This window comes from Hyaena hyaena, unplaced genomic scaffold (genome assembly GCF_003009895.1).
Source record: "Hyaena hyaena isolate Hyena2069 unplaced genomic scaffold, ASM300989v1 scaffold_603, whole genome shotgun sequence".
NCBI classification, from domain to species: domain Eukaryota; kingdom Metazoa; phylum Chordata; class Mammalia; order Carnivora; family Hyaenidae; genus Hyaena; species Hyaena hyaena.
The window spans coordinates 1169198-1181192 of NW_024081235.1; the positions used below are offsets into that span (position 1 = coordinate 1169198).

The 11995-nt window shown below is 54.2% G+C and overlaps 1 long non-coding RNA gene across 1 annotated transcript; it reads right to left on the reverse strand.

The window, feature by feature from the left end:
- Positions 1-4161: 4161 nt before the first annotated feature.
- On the reverse strand, positions 4162-5193 carry LOC120248705. The gene is made up of 3 exons (XR_005532664.1): positions 5154-5193; positions 4668-4734; positions 4162-4354 (listed from the first exon to the last, which is right to left on the reverse strand). It is a non-coding gene; the product is annotated as an uncharacterized LOC120248705 (long non-coding RNA).
- Positions 5194-11995: the final 6802 nt, after the last annotated feature.

Genomic DNA, 11995 nt, shown 5'->3' on the forward strand with positions numbered 1-11995 from the left:
CGGGGCGGGTTGATCACATTAGTCCATTTCTTCTTCGCAAACCTCACTGCCATCCTGCTGTCACAAGCCGCCACCAGAGGGCGCACGTCAGCTCCGAACCCAAACTTGGCTCTTCCGGTTCCTGAACTCACCTGAAACCCCTCCCTACACAGCCTTTCCCGGGGATAAATCCAGGGATCCTTTGGGCCAAAGCCTCTCTCCCGCCCGCCTGTCAAGTTCATGGTCACCACATCCTGACAGGTCACACACACGATGCCTGAGGCTGCGGCCTGCACTCCGACTGGTCCTCCTGCTGCGCTAAGGCTCAAAACCCTCTCCAAAGACCCCCCCGCCGTGACCTTGGCCAGTACGTGTCCGTGGCCTCCAGGCCCACCCCACCAAGGCTTGTGCGGTGCGGTCCCAGAGCAGCCGCCCCTGTACTTCATTTAACCTTGAAATACAATCCAAACCAGTTCTGTGGCCGCAACGGCCACATTTCAAGGGCCCCACAGCCGCGTGAGGCTCGGGCTCCCGTGCTGGACAGCAGACGCTCTGCCGGGCAGCAAGAGCCCGTGCCCTTGCCCATCAGCTGCGGTCCTGGAGGGCGACGCCCGCGGGCCTCTGACGGGTCAGGTGGGGCACATGTGCGGCCCCCGGGAGACAGCGCCGCAGGGCCGCCCGCACGGCGGGGGAAGGGACCGCCTGCTGTGAGTCCCGGGCACCCAGGAAGCAGCTCTGCGGCCCCTTCCCGCCGCGGTGGCCGGTGCCCTGACCGCCCCTCAGTCGCCGTCCCGACGGGACGCCAGCACCTCAGGACTCGAGAACCCGGGCGTGGGCCACAGCTAGGCCCTAACACAGCCCCTGACCGGGGGCGGGGGGGGGGGCGACGCAGGGGCCTTCGTTCCTCATGTTCGGGAGCCGAGAAGTCCGGCCTCAGGGTGCCAGCACTTCCCTGTGCGGGGGACCTGCTTCCTGGCTCACAGAAAGTTCCGGTATCTTCCTTTAAGGGCTCCACCTCCACAGCCTCACTTCAACCTAATCACGTCCAAAGGCCCCCCCTCCAAATACCTCATGTCGCGGGGTCGGGCTTCAGAATGTGGACTTGAGGGGACACGAACCCTCAGCCCCTCGCACCCCTTGGCTGGGAGTTTCTGTGTCAGAAACAGTTTGTGCGTTTTCGATGTGTTCGGGCCGGAGGTCGCCCGCCGGTGCTGCTGCTGCTGCAGAGAACAGGACGTGTCTGTGACCCCGTAACCCCCAGTGGGTCCGGGGGAACCACCCCAAGGTCACCGGGAGGTGCCGGGGGGCCGGGCCCCTGCTCACCCAACACACCTGCGCCAGACGCCAGCCACCCCGGCCGTGAGCGGGACAGATGGAGCCCCGGCCAGCTGTGCCCTGGCCCGTCGCCTCCCGGCCCCCCTCTCGGCAGTCTGCTCCATCTGCCCCCCCACCGTCTGTTCTCCCCGCCCCCCCCTCCCGTCTCTGCTGCTGGCACGCGATCAGGGCAGAGTCCCCGGGGGTGTTTGCCTGAACCCCAGGCACCATACGTGACATCTCCGGGACACGGGCCGTGCTGGCAGCAGAGTGGGGAGCCGCACAGGGATGGGGGCCCACCCTTGAGGTCAGAGCTGCGTCTCCCTTAGAAACACTTCCCTTCCCCCCACCCCCCAGCCTCCCCAAGTCACTGGGAAACAATTTCAACACAAGGGACCTGCGCTGCGTGGAGCCAGGGCCTCGGATTCTAGCCTGGGCCTCCCGGATCGCTGTGAGGACAGGTCAGGGCCCTTCACCAGGCGGAACCCCGCCCCGGCTCCTGAGAGCAGCTGCTGCCAGGACAGGTGTTAACCGCCCGGCGGCACTGGGTCTGACCGCAGGGAACCGGGTCAGCCTGCGTCTCCACCGAGGGCGGGCCGAGGCCACGGAGAGGGAAGGGACAGACCAAATAGTAGCTTTCAGAAGGGCTGCCCACGTGGCCGTGGCTCTGAGGCCAAGCAAACAGGCTTCGACTCATCTGTGTGACGGTGGCCCTCCCAGGGGATTCAGGTCAGCGGTGCCACACTCCCCGGCCGTGTGCACCCCCGGCACCGAGATCACGGTTACAACTGTGTCGGCTGAGGGCGCCTGGGGGGCTCAGTCGGTGGAGCGTTCGACTCCGCCTCTGGTCGTGATCTCACACTCATCTCACACTCGAGCTCCGTGCTGACAGCTCGGAGCCTGGAGCCGCTTCGGATTCTGTCTCCCTCTCTCTCTGGCCCTCCCCCACTCGCACTCTGTCTCTCTCCGTCTCTCTCTCTCAAAATAAATAAACATAATAAAAAAGTATAAAAAGAAAAGAAAAGAAAAAATGTGTCAGCTAGGGGGGCCTGGGGGGCTCAGTCGGTTGAGCATTTGACTTCAGCTCAGGTCATGATATTGCAGTTCATGAGTTCAACCCCCGCATGGGGCTCTGTGCTGACAGCTCGGAGCCTGGAGCCTGCTTGGGAGTCTGTGTCTCCCTCTCTCTCTCTGCCCCTCTCCCTCCCCCTCAAAAATAATAAAACATTAAAAAAAAAAAAAAAAGAACGTGTCAGCTGAAGTCCAGGCAGAGCCCCTGGAATCCACGTTCCCCACCCCCAGCTCCAGGCTGACAAGAGGCGCCGCCGTGGGAAGCTCGCGGAGCTGGCTGGGGCCACGCAGGGAAAAGAAGAGGGGACCCCTGGCCGCGACCAGGAGGGGACGTTCAGGGGGCGTCAGAGGAGAGACCCCGTCAGGTGTCCTGGGGAAACTCAGCACCGGCCCCGCGCGGACAGCAGGGGAGGGAACCGCGGTCCGTGGTACAGGCAGGTCACACTCACGACGAGAGTGCCAAGCCAGCCTTACGTGTCAGCGATGGACACAGAATCTTCCGCTGCTGCAACCTCATTTTTCTTTTTAAATATGTGTTTAGTTGAGAGAGAGAGAGAGAGAGAGGGAGAGGGAGAAAGCAAGCGGGGGAGGGGCAGAGAGAGAGGGAGACAGAATCTGAAACAGGCTCCAGGCTCCGAGCTGGCTGTCAGCACAGAGCCCGACGCGGGGCTCGAACCCACGAACCGTGAGATCACGACCTGAGCTGAAGTCGGACGCTCAACCGGCTGAGCCCCCCAGGAGCCCCCACGGAACATCATTTAGGTTAAAAAAGGTAATACCTAATGAGCTGATCTAAAACACACCTGAGCAACCCCGGTAGGGAACAAGATATGAAACACATAACAATTTCAAACATAGGAACAGACGTTGTCAATTCGTGGTCTGAAAAATAAACCCAGGGACAGGGTATTTTTGAGTCTTGAGTGTCAGCTAGAGGCGGACGAACCGATTTCTGTCACAACAGACGGTGCCGTGGCCACGTTAGCTGGAGACTGGGCTTTGCTGGACTTTTAAAAGGACACCCTGAGGCTCCTGTTATTGCTGTATTTGCTATGTGATACATGGTGGAAATGTCCGTACTCACGTTTCCGAAGCAGACACCGTGAAGAATGTCACAGAGAGTTTCTAAATTGTTCTGTAAACATGTGCAAATGCACTGAGGCATCGTCAGTATCATGGACGCTTGAAAGGAAGAAAAGGACAAGGAACAGAAATGCGTCTGCCAGTGCTGGTGGCCTGAGTCACGGAAGAGTCCTTCGCCGGAGGGCGGAGAGCTTCTTCAGCGGCAGCTGGGCCTTTGAGTCCGTTGCGCATTTGACTCTTGATTTTGGCTCAGGTCATGATCCCAAGGTCGTGGGATGGAGCCTCACATCAGGCTCCGTGCTGAGCATAAAGCCCACTTCTCTCTCTCTCCCTCTGCCCCTCTCCCCCCGATCATGCTCTCTGTGTGTCTGTCTCTCTCTAAAATAATAATTAATTAAAAAAAGACTTTCCTTGGGGCGCCTGGGTGGCTTAGTCGGTTAAGCGTCCGACTTTCGCTTAGGTCACGATCTCCGATCTCGCAGTTCGTGGGTTCGAGCCCCGCGTCGGGCTCTGTGCTGACTGCCAGCTCGGAGCCTGGAGCCTGTTTCAGTCTGTGACTCCCTCTCTCTCTGACCCTCCCCTGCTCACGCTGTCTCTCTCTCTCCTGGAAATAAATAAAAAATAAATAAATAAATAAATAAATAAATAAATAAAAAAAGACTTTCCTGAAATAAAGAGAATGTTGCCAAATATTCAATAATCAAAGACAACAAATGGCGTTGGGATTTATGTTTTCTCATCGATATCGGAGTGCACACAGAAGAGCTCAATGGGAAGCTTAAAAAGGTCATGTCAGAGCTGATTGGGGGGCACCTGTCTGGCTCAGCAGGCGGAGCATGAGACCCTTGATCTCAGGGTGGTGAGTTCGGGTCCCATATCAGGTATAGAGATTGCTGAAAAATAAAATCTTTGGGGGAAAAAAATGAAAAAAGAGCTTATTGGTCACTGTGCTAGGCAGGTAGGAAACTATTTGCAATCAAAATCTTTGGAGCACAAATCAATATACTGATTTTACAAAATTTTCTTTTTTTTGATTTTATGAATTTTTCTAATATGAGTAAATAGGCAGAATGTTTAAGGGTAATTTACAGCATTATGTGAATTTGCAGCAAACGCTACCCCAGAACTAAGGGGTTGCTTCTCAGTTTACGCAATAACTGACATTTGAATTCAGTACTAACACAACCAAGCTGAAAACAGGAATAGGTCAGTTTTCCTACCTTGAGCTGATGTATTTTGTAGCTGATATGCTTTCGTTTCAAGGTAAATTCTTCTTAAAAAGGTGAACTAGTATTATCCAATGTGAACACAGATGTTAAAGAAAAATTATTTTAGGGGTTACTCAATTCAGTTTTGGAAACTTTTTCAGTATGTTTGAAATAACTTGGTTACGTAAATATAATTTTTAAACTATAAATTCCATGAAATTTAAATACAGAGCAAATATTGCTAATGAGGGGTGCCTGGGTGGCTCAGTCAGTTGAGCCCCCGACTTTGGCTCAGGTCATGATCTCACACACAGTTTGTGAGTTCAAGCCCCGCGTTGGGCTCTGTGCTGACATCTCGGAGCCTGGAGCCTGCTTCAATTTCTGTGTCTCCCTCGCTCTCTACCTGCCCCCTCCCCCACATGCACACTCTGTGTGTCTCTCAAAAATAAACAAAGATTTTTAAAAATTTAAAAAATATTGCTAGTGAAAATTTAGCACCTGGGGGTGACTGGCTGGCTTAGTCAGAGGAGCGTGTGGCTCTTGATCTAAGGGTCGTGGGTTCAAGCCCCATGTTGGGTATAGAGATTTCTAAAAAAATTAATTTAAAAAAGAAAACATCTGAATTGAAATGAATCATAAGTGTAAAATACATACCAGACTTTGATAACTTCGTATGAAAATAAAATATTTCAATGATAATTTTATACTGATTACATATTAAAATAATATTTTGGATAGAGGGGGCTGGACCATATCACTAAAATTAACCCCACCTATTTCTTTTTATGGTTTGAATGCAGTCAGGAAAAACTTCAAGTCCTGCGCGTGGCTCCGGTTATATTTCGAGCTCCTTTTTCCTCATGCTGGGGCCGCGTGGGAGAGGGACTCCGTTGCCCCGTGGTCCTTTTAAATGTTGCACCTGCTGGACACGTTTGATTACTTCCTGAGAGTGTCCCTGGATTACTTGTTCAATCCTTTCATTTCCAGGCTTGATTGGATTCAGGTCCCAGATGCGGTGGTCTCTCCGCCAGCCGCTGGGACGCATCACGCGGGGGTGCGGGGGGTGGGGGGCACTAAGTTCCGTCTGTCCTTCTGGTGATGATGTTAAGTAGAATCTCCTGGATCCCCCTTTTAAACTTGCATTTCCCCTTTCAGACAGCGAATAATCCCCGTGAAGACCGGCTCCGATGTAGAGTTCTGTGCTGATTTCTGTCTGAATCCGTCACTGCTAGAGGGATTGCAAACGGGTGTTCTTTTAATTCTACCATTCTTCATATATATTAGCTGAACTTCTGAGAACAGGAGCTTTCCTGCAGCACTAGGCCTATCTGAGCTGGTTTATAAGGTAAATGCTTCTTTTCCTTTATTTACCGAAAGAGTTGGCACGCTATGGCCAAGGAGTTTCGGGTTTTTATATTTCTGTGCATTTTGTAAAGTTTTTGTTTGTTTTTACTGTTAAGTTTTTTCTTTATTTTTTTAATGTTTATTTTTGAGAGAAAGAGACAGAGAGAGAGAGAGAGGGAGACAGAGCGACAGAACGTGAGTGGGGGAGGGGCAGAGAGAGACACACACAGAATCTGAAACAGGCTCCAGGCTCTGAGCCGTCAGCACAGAGCCCGACACGGGGCTCGAACCCACAGACCTCAAGATCATGACCTGAGCCGAAGTCAGACGCTCAACCACTGAGCCACCCGGGCGCCCCTACTGTTAAGTTTTAAAAAATAACTTTACTGGGTTACACTTCACACGTGCAATTTCCCGCCTTAAAGTCTACAGTTCAGTGGCTTTTAGCGCCTCCACAGTTATCACACTGTCCACACAACCAACATTGGACAGTCTCCACCCGAGCGCGTAGCCTGCCCCAACCCTCACAGCCCCGGGCAGCCACCAGCCTCTTTTCCGTCTCCCTGGGGAGCCCACTGGGCGCGGGTCACCCCCGGGGGCTCAGACCACGCGGCCGGTGTGCCTGACCCCTCGCCCACACCATGCTTGCTAGATGTATCCGTGTCATGGCACGTGCCAGAGCTTCATTTCCTTTTCTTGCTGAGTCAGAGTCCATCATGTGGTTATTCCACACGCTATCTATTCCCCAGTTGATCCAACACTTGGGTCGATTTCACTTTTTGGCTGTTATTTACAATGTTGCTCAGAGCGGTGGACACTAGTGCTGCGTGAGCATTTCGGATACGAGCGCCGTGTGGACCTATGTTTTCGGTTCCCTTGGGCGTCTGTCTGGCGGGGGGCTTGCCAGCAGCGTGGCAGCCCTGTTCGACCACCGGGAGGGCCACCAGGCTGCTTTCCAAGGCGGTCAAGCCACTTTGCACCCCCAGCGGCAGCAAATGTTCCTCTACATCCTCGCCGACCCCTGCTGTGTTCCAGATTCTTCACTGAGCCCTTGTGTAGAGTGCGAAGTGGTGTCTCGTTTCCCTGACGGCTAATCATGTGGAGCATCTTTTCATGAGCTTATTGGCCATTCGTGCGCCTTCTGTGTTAGTCACTGGGAGGCCTCCGCAGCGCTGCCTGTTCTACCCACACAACCCCTAAGTGCTCGTAAAGGTATCATTTCAGCCAGCTTGGGGGGGGGGGGGCTGGCATCTCAGAGACGGTCTCCAAGGTGCTGAAAATACTTGCAGGTGCAGACAAGGAGAATGTGGGGCAAAGGTGGGTCTGTGCAGATGGGCAGTGACGGTCACATGCATCCCTGTGTCCGAGCGATCCCGGGCTGGTCTTCCTGGCTCAGCGTGGTCCTTACGCTTGAGGGGGTAGTTTCGGTTCCTTCAGGAGATGCTTTGCCCTCGCCCTCCTCCCCCCCCCCCCCCCCCCCGAGCCAAGAGACCCGCCAGAAAGAAGAACCCACGGGGAGGTTTGACGTCAAAGTGGAGGCAGCCGCCGTCCTTTCTCGCAGAGGAACGTGTGTTCACCGCACTCAGAGCCGAGCCATCGTGCGACAGAAGCCGGAATCCTCCGACCTTCCTCCACGGGCAGAAATAAGCAGGATGACAGCTCGGCCCTGTGTCCTCAGAGGCACTAAGTAACTTGGGGGCTTACAGGCGCTACAACGCTCACAGCCTCCCGCCGCCTGGGAAACAAACAGCCACAGCAAAAGAAAGCGGCTCACAGGTGAGCCTGGGTGCGTTCAGGCTGCACTGGGCCCGTATGTCGAGTCCGTATAGTGTGGTGCAGTGTAGACCCTGCATGGATATTAGCGCTTTCAGTTCCCACAGAAACTCGACAACTTCTATGGTGCGATATTGTTTCCATGTTCTAGATTTAAACACCGAGGCCCAGGCAGTTTGAAAGACTCGCCAGAGGCAGGCGGCTGAATGAAAAGTGGCAGGATTTGTTCACCCGGTATTTTCCCCCGGCACCCCTGGCTGGCGGGGCCCAGGGCCCCTGGAACCCCGGGACCGCCAGGCCCATGTGATGCTCCTTCTGAAAGGGCTCTGTGGTTGAGGAGATCTGGTAAATGCTGCGTGGAATAAACTTTTATGCTATCACGGCTCACGTGAGCTTAATAAAGGCTCTCAAAAGAGCTGCAGAAAAAAATTAGCCTTGCCGGATGCGAACGTTTCCTAAATTCCTTTGACCAAGAAAGCCCCGCCCCCCACCGGCTTCATTCCTCCCCCGAAGCCCCTGAGGACGCAGTGATGGGAGAGGGCTCCTGTCCTCGGGACGCGAGCCGCCTTCCTTCCCCACGAGCGGCAGCGGGCAAGCCGCGGGTCGCAGGTGGGCACCTGTGTGGCCCGGTTCCCTCTCGCCTCTCGGGTTGGGCTCGGGGTCCACCGATCGCTGTGGCTACAATCACTCCTTTCAGTCGAGGGCGCAAACTAGTGAGTCTCTCTTCCCTTCGTCCTGTGCGTTCATCTCTAGGAAACTCCCGAATTGCCGAGCAAAGTGAAGGTTTCTTGCCCGTGAGGCCATGTCTATGTGACCTGTGTGGGAACAGTGTCGGTGGGGATTTGGGGTGATGGGGGGGTCCGGAGCCACAGCCAAGGAAGAATTCGTGAAGACGTCTTTGGTGCAAAAAGGTGATTTTGTTAAAGCCCGGGGGCAGGAAGAGCGGCGCTGGGGTGGCGGCGGGTAACTTGTTACTTACCCTCAGGTTGGGAGGGGGTCAGGGATGGAGTAAGTCTCTAAGGAGTTCTGGAAGCAAGGCTCCCAGGACCTTGAAAACACCACTTATTACCGTTTAGTGAAAGCTCAGTCGTGAGACCCTTCAAAGGCCACGGGGGGCCCCACGCTCGGGGCAGGACCGCTCGCATGTGGCCCAGGGAGCTGAGATACAGGAAGTTTCCAAAGGGATTTTTCCATGTTTAAGGAGACTCACAGGTCAGGGTGATGTGAGGCCAGGACTCCCCTGTGCCCCAGCAAAGGGTCCTCTTCGAGGCAGCTGAGCTCCTAGCGGGAGGTCCCTCTGCCTGTTTCAAGGACTCGTCCGTGGGCTGCAGGCAGCAGGGAATTTAAGCTTTCATTCGCCTCAGTTTCCCCCATCACCATGACGGGCGCTTAGCCCCCCTTCCGTCTTGCCTTCCATCTTGCCGAGGGTGATATTAGGGCTCCAGGAAACGGAGTCTATAGGTTTCTGGGGAAGAGGCTCTGGGTAAAACTGCTTTTGTCTTGCAGTTTACTGAGTTCTCCGTAAACTGAAGGAGACTCGCGTCCTGCACGGCTGTGACCTCCCTCAGTCAGCCACCCGCTTTCTGTCCTCTCCCCTCTTCCTGGGCGGCCGGGGGTATCCCGGGAACCCCACACACACATCCCACCGGGGGGGGGGGGTGTTGGCCTGCACTTGGCCCTCAGCTTGGCCCACGCTCCCTCCTCAGTATGAGAACAGTACGCGGGGGCAGCGCAATGGATTAATTACGGGCGGGACCCGAAGAGCTAAGGAGGCAAGATACTACACATTCATGTTCCCAACGGTGCACTGGCCTCTGCATCCCTGGCTCCCACTGCCCGCCCCCCCCGGGGGTCCTGGCTTACTCATTTACTGCCTTCCTTAAGTCACTAAAGCCATCAGACTAATGTGAGCTGCCTGGCTGGAGCCCAAGGAAGCCAGGTGTCGGGCACCAGGACGTAACAGCACATCTGGGGGTGTGTGTGTGTGTGTGTGTAAGTTTATTTATTTTGAGAGAAACAGAGACAGCACGGAGGGCAGGGGCAGAGAGAGAGAGAGAGAGAGAGAGAGCGAGCGAGCGAGCACGTAATGGGAACCGGGGTTCGCACAGAGAGCAGTGACTTTTCTTTCCAGGAAGCAACTTTATTCGTGCCGGCACCGCTCAGTTGGGTTCGTGCCTGAAAACCTGATCCCCGAGCACAGCGAGGTGTAGTTTTGTATAAATGTTTTAGTTGTATGTCTCCCACACAGGGTAACACACAGGCATGTGGTCTGATTGCACAGCCTCATGTTACAGGGTCGTGAGGGACGTTACACGTGCCTATAGCCAGGTTGCCCTCCCTGATTTTGAGGGTTCCCCCCCATATTCCTTAGGGAGGGGAGAGAATCCCAAGCAGGCTCTGCAAGGTCAGCACAGAGCCCGACACGGACTCAACCCCATGAACCGTGAGACCATGACCTGAGCCGAAATCAAGAGTCGGGTGCCTGACAGACCGAGCCCCCCGGTGCCCCATCACACATCTGTGTTTATAGAACACTCACCCACTAAGTGCTCCTCGGAAATGACCTCTTGCCATCACCACAGCCGTCCCAGAAGGACAGCATGTCACCGTTATCCGCATTTCCAGGAGCAAACCTGTGTGACTGAGTGTGGTGGTTCACAAGCAGACCCCTCTGTCTCCTCTTTTCCTTGTTATGATAGGTGAAAACATATAGTGAGTTTACTACCATATAGAAGATTGCTTCTACCGTGGGAGGCATCGCAGACCCGCCTGCCGGGACCGCCCACTGGACCCCCCCCCCCCCTCACACACACAAGCACTGCCCTGACATGATGAACACGAACCGCGTACACAGCACCGGCCCGCTGGGGGCCCTCTAAGGGTCAGCCCTCCACCCCCCAACTTCGATCTGTCTGAGCTCACAGATCTGGGTCCTGACAGCGGACAGGGAAGCCCCGTGTGTGACTGTCACTTCTGACCTTTGAGGATTCTGGGCATGTGAGGTTCTGGCTCTGATGCTAGGCCTTCGCGTCTCTTGTGGAAACCGGGACTCAGGCTGGCGAAGTGTGCGTTTTTACCTTCCATTCTCTGTCCATGTAGGGACCGTGTAAGGCTTCTAGGCCTTTCCAGAGTTTTATGAAATAGTGTAGCTGGGTCTCTTGCCCACTATGTTCTCATGCATTAGACCATATCACCTGCTCCATGTTTAAAGCAGGAAAGATGCGTATTAACATGGAAGAAGTCCTTCCAATTGTGGCTACGTGACATTAAGTGAGGAGAGCATGGCTCTCAGAGGAAAACAGAACTGGATTCAGATCTCAGGCAAGCTGCTACTTAGCAGAACAGTGTTCCTTTTATAAATCCCTTTAACTAGATGCTCCAGCTCCCACCTTCCATGAAACGGGAAATTAAGAGGAGGCTCTGAGATCCAACTGTGGAGAGCAGAATGTTCAGAAGCCGGCCTGGTGGTGACACACTGGTAATGGGGTACAGGCGCCCTCAGTAGTGTTTCTCTGACCAGCTTTCGGGGGCCCGCTCCAGATCTCCTGAGCTCCTGCAGCTCTACGCTAGAGGCCCTAATAACCTGCAGAGGAGTCCTCTGATCCACTGCTCATGAAGAAAAGAAAAATACTAGGGGATAAGACGGAGCCACGGTGAGACCCAGGAGTCCCTTCTGACATTGGGTACTAGGGAGGGACCCTTCCCCATTAACTCTGCAGAAGCAGTTTGGTTTTATTCAAGAAGTCAATCCGTTTCCTTACTCCCCACTCCCCACCCCTTCTGGGTTGTAAGAACACTAATGTATGAAAAGTGCCTAATGGTTCACAAATAGTAGCTATCATTAAAAAACAAAATTCAAGGAATAAATGTTAAATATCTACTTGGCTTTATTAAGGGACTCATGAATCAGGCAGTGGTCCATCTGGCCAGAAGAGAGGTGCTCCAAGGAGTTGTAGGAAATGGAAGGTTTTTATAGGAAAGAGGGTGGGGCAGAAAGTTATTTGCAAAAGAAAAGACTGTTTCAGGCAAGGTCACCTTGGGAAGGGCAAGGGGTCTCATCCTGCAGACTACCTCATCTACTTTGGGGGCAGAGGTGGATGCAGAGGCCCCAAGTAACATATTACCTCACTGATACTGCCCAGAAAATTCCAGACTGACTGGCTTCAATTCGACTCCTGGAAAGTTTGAAACTGCAATTAAGGCTTGGTGTGCAGGATGGAGGC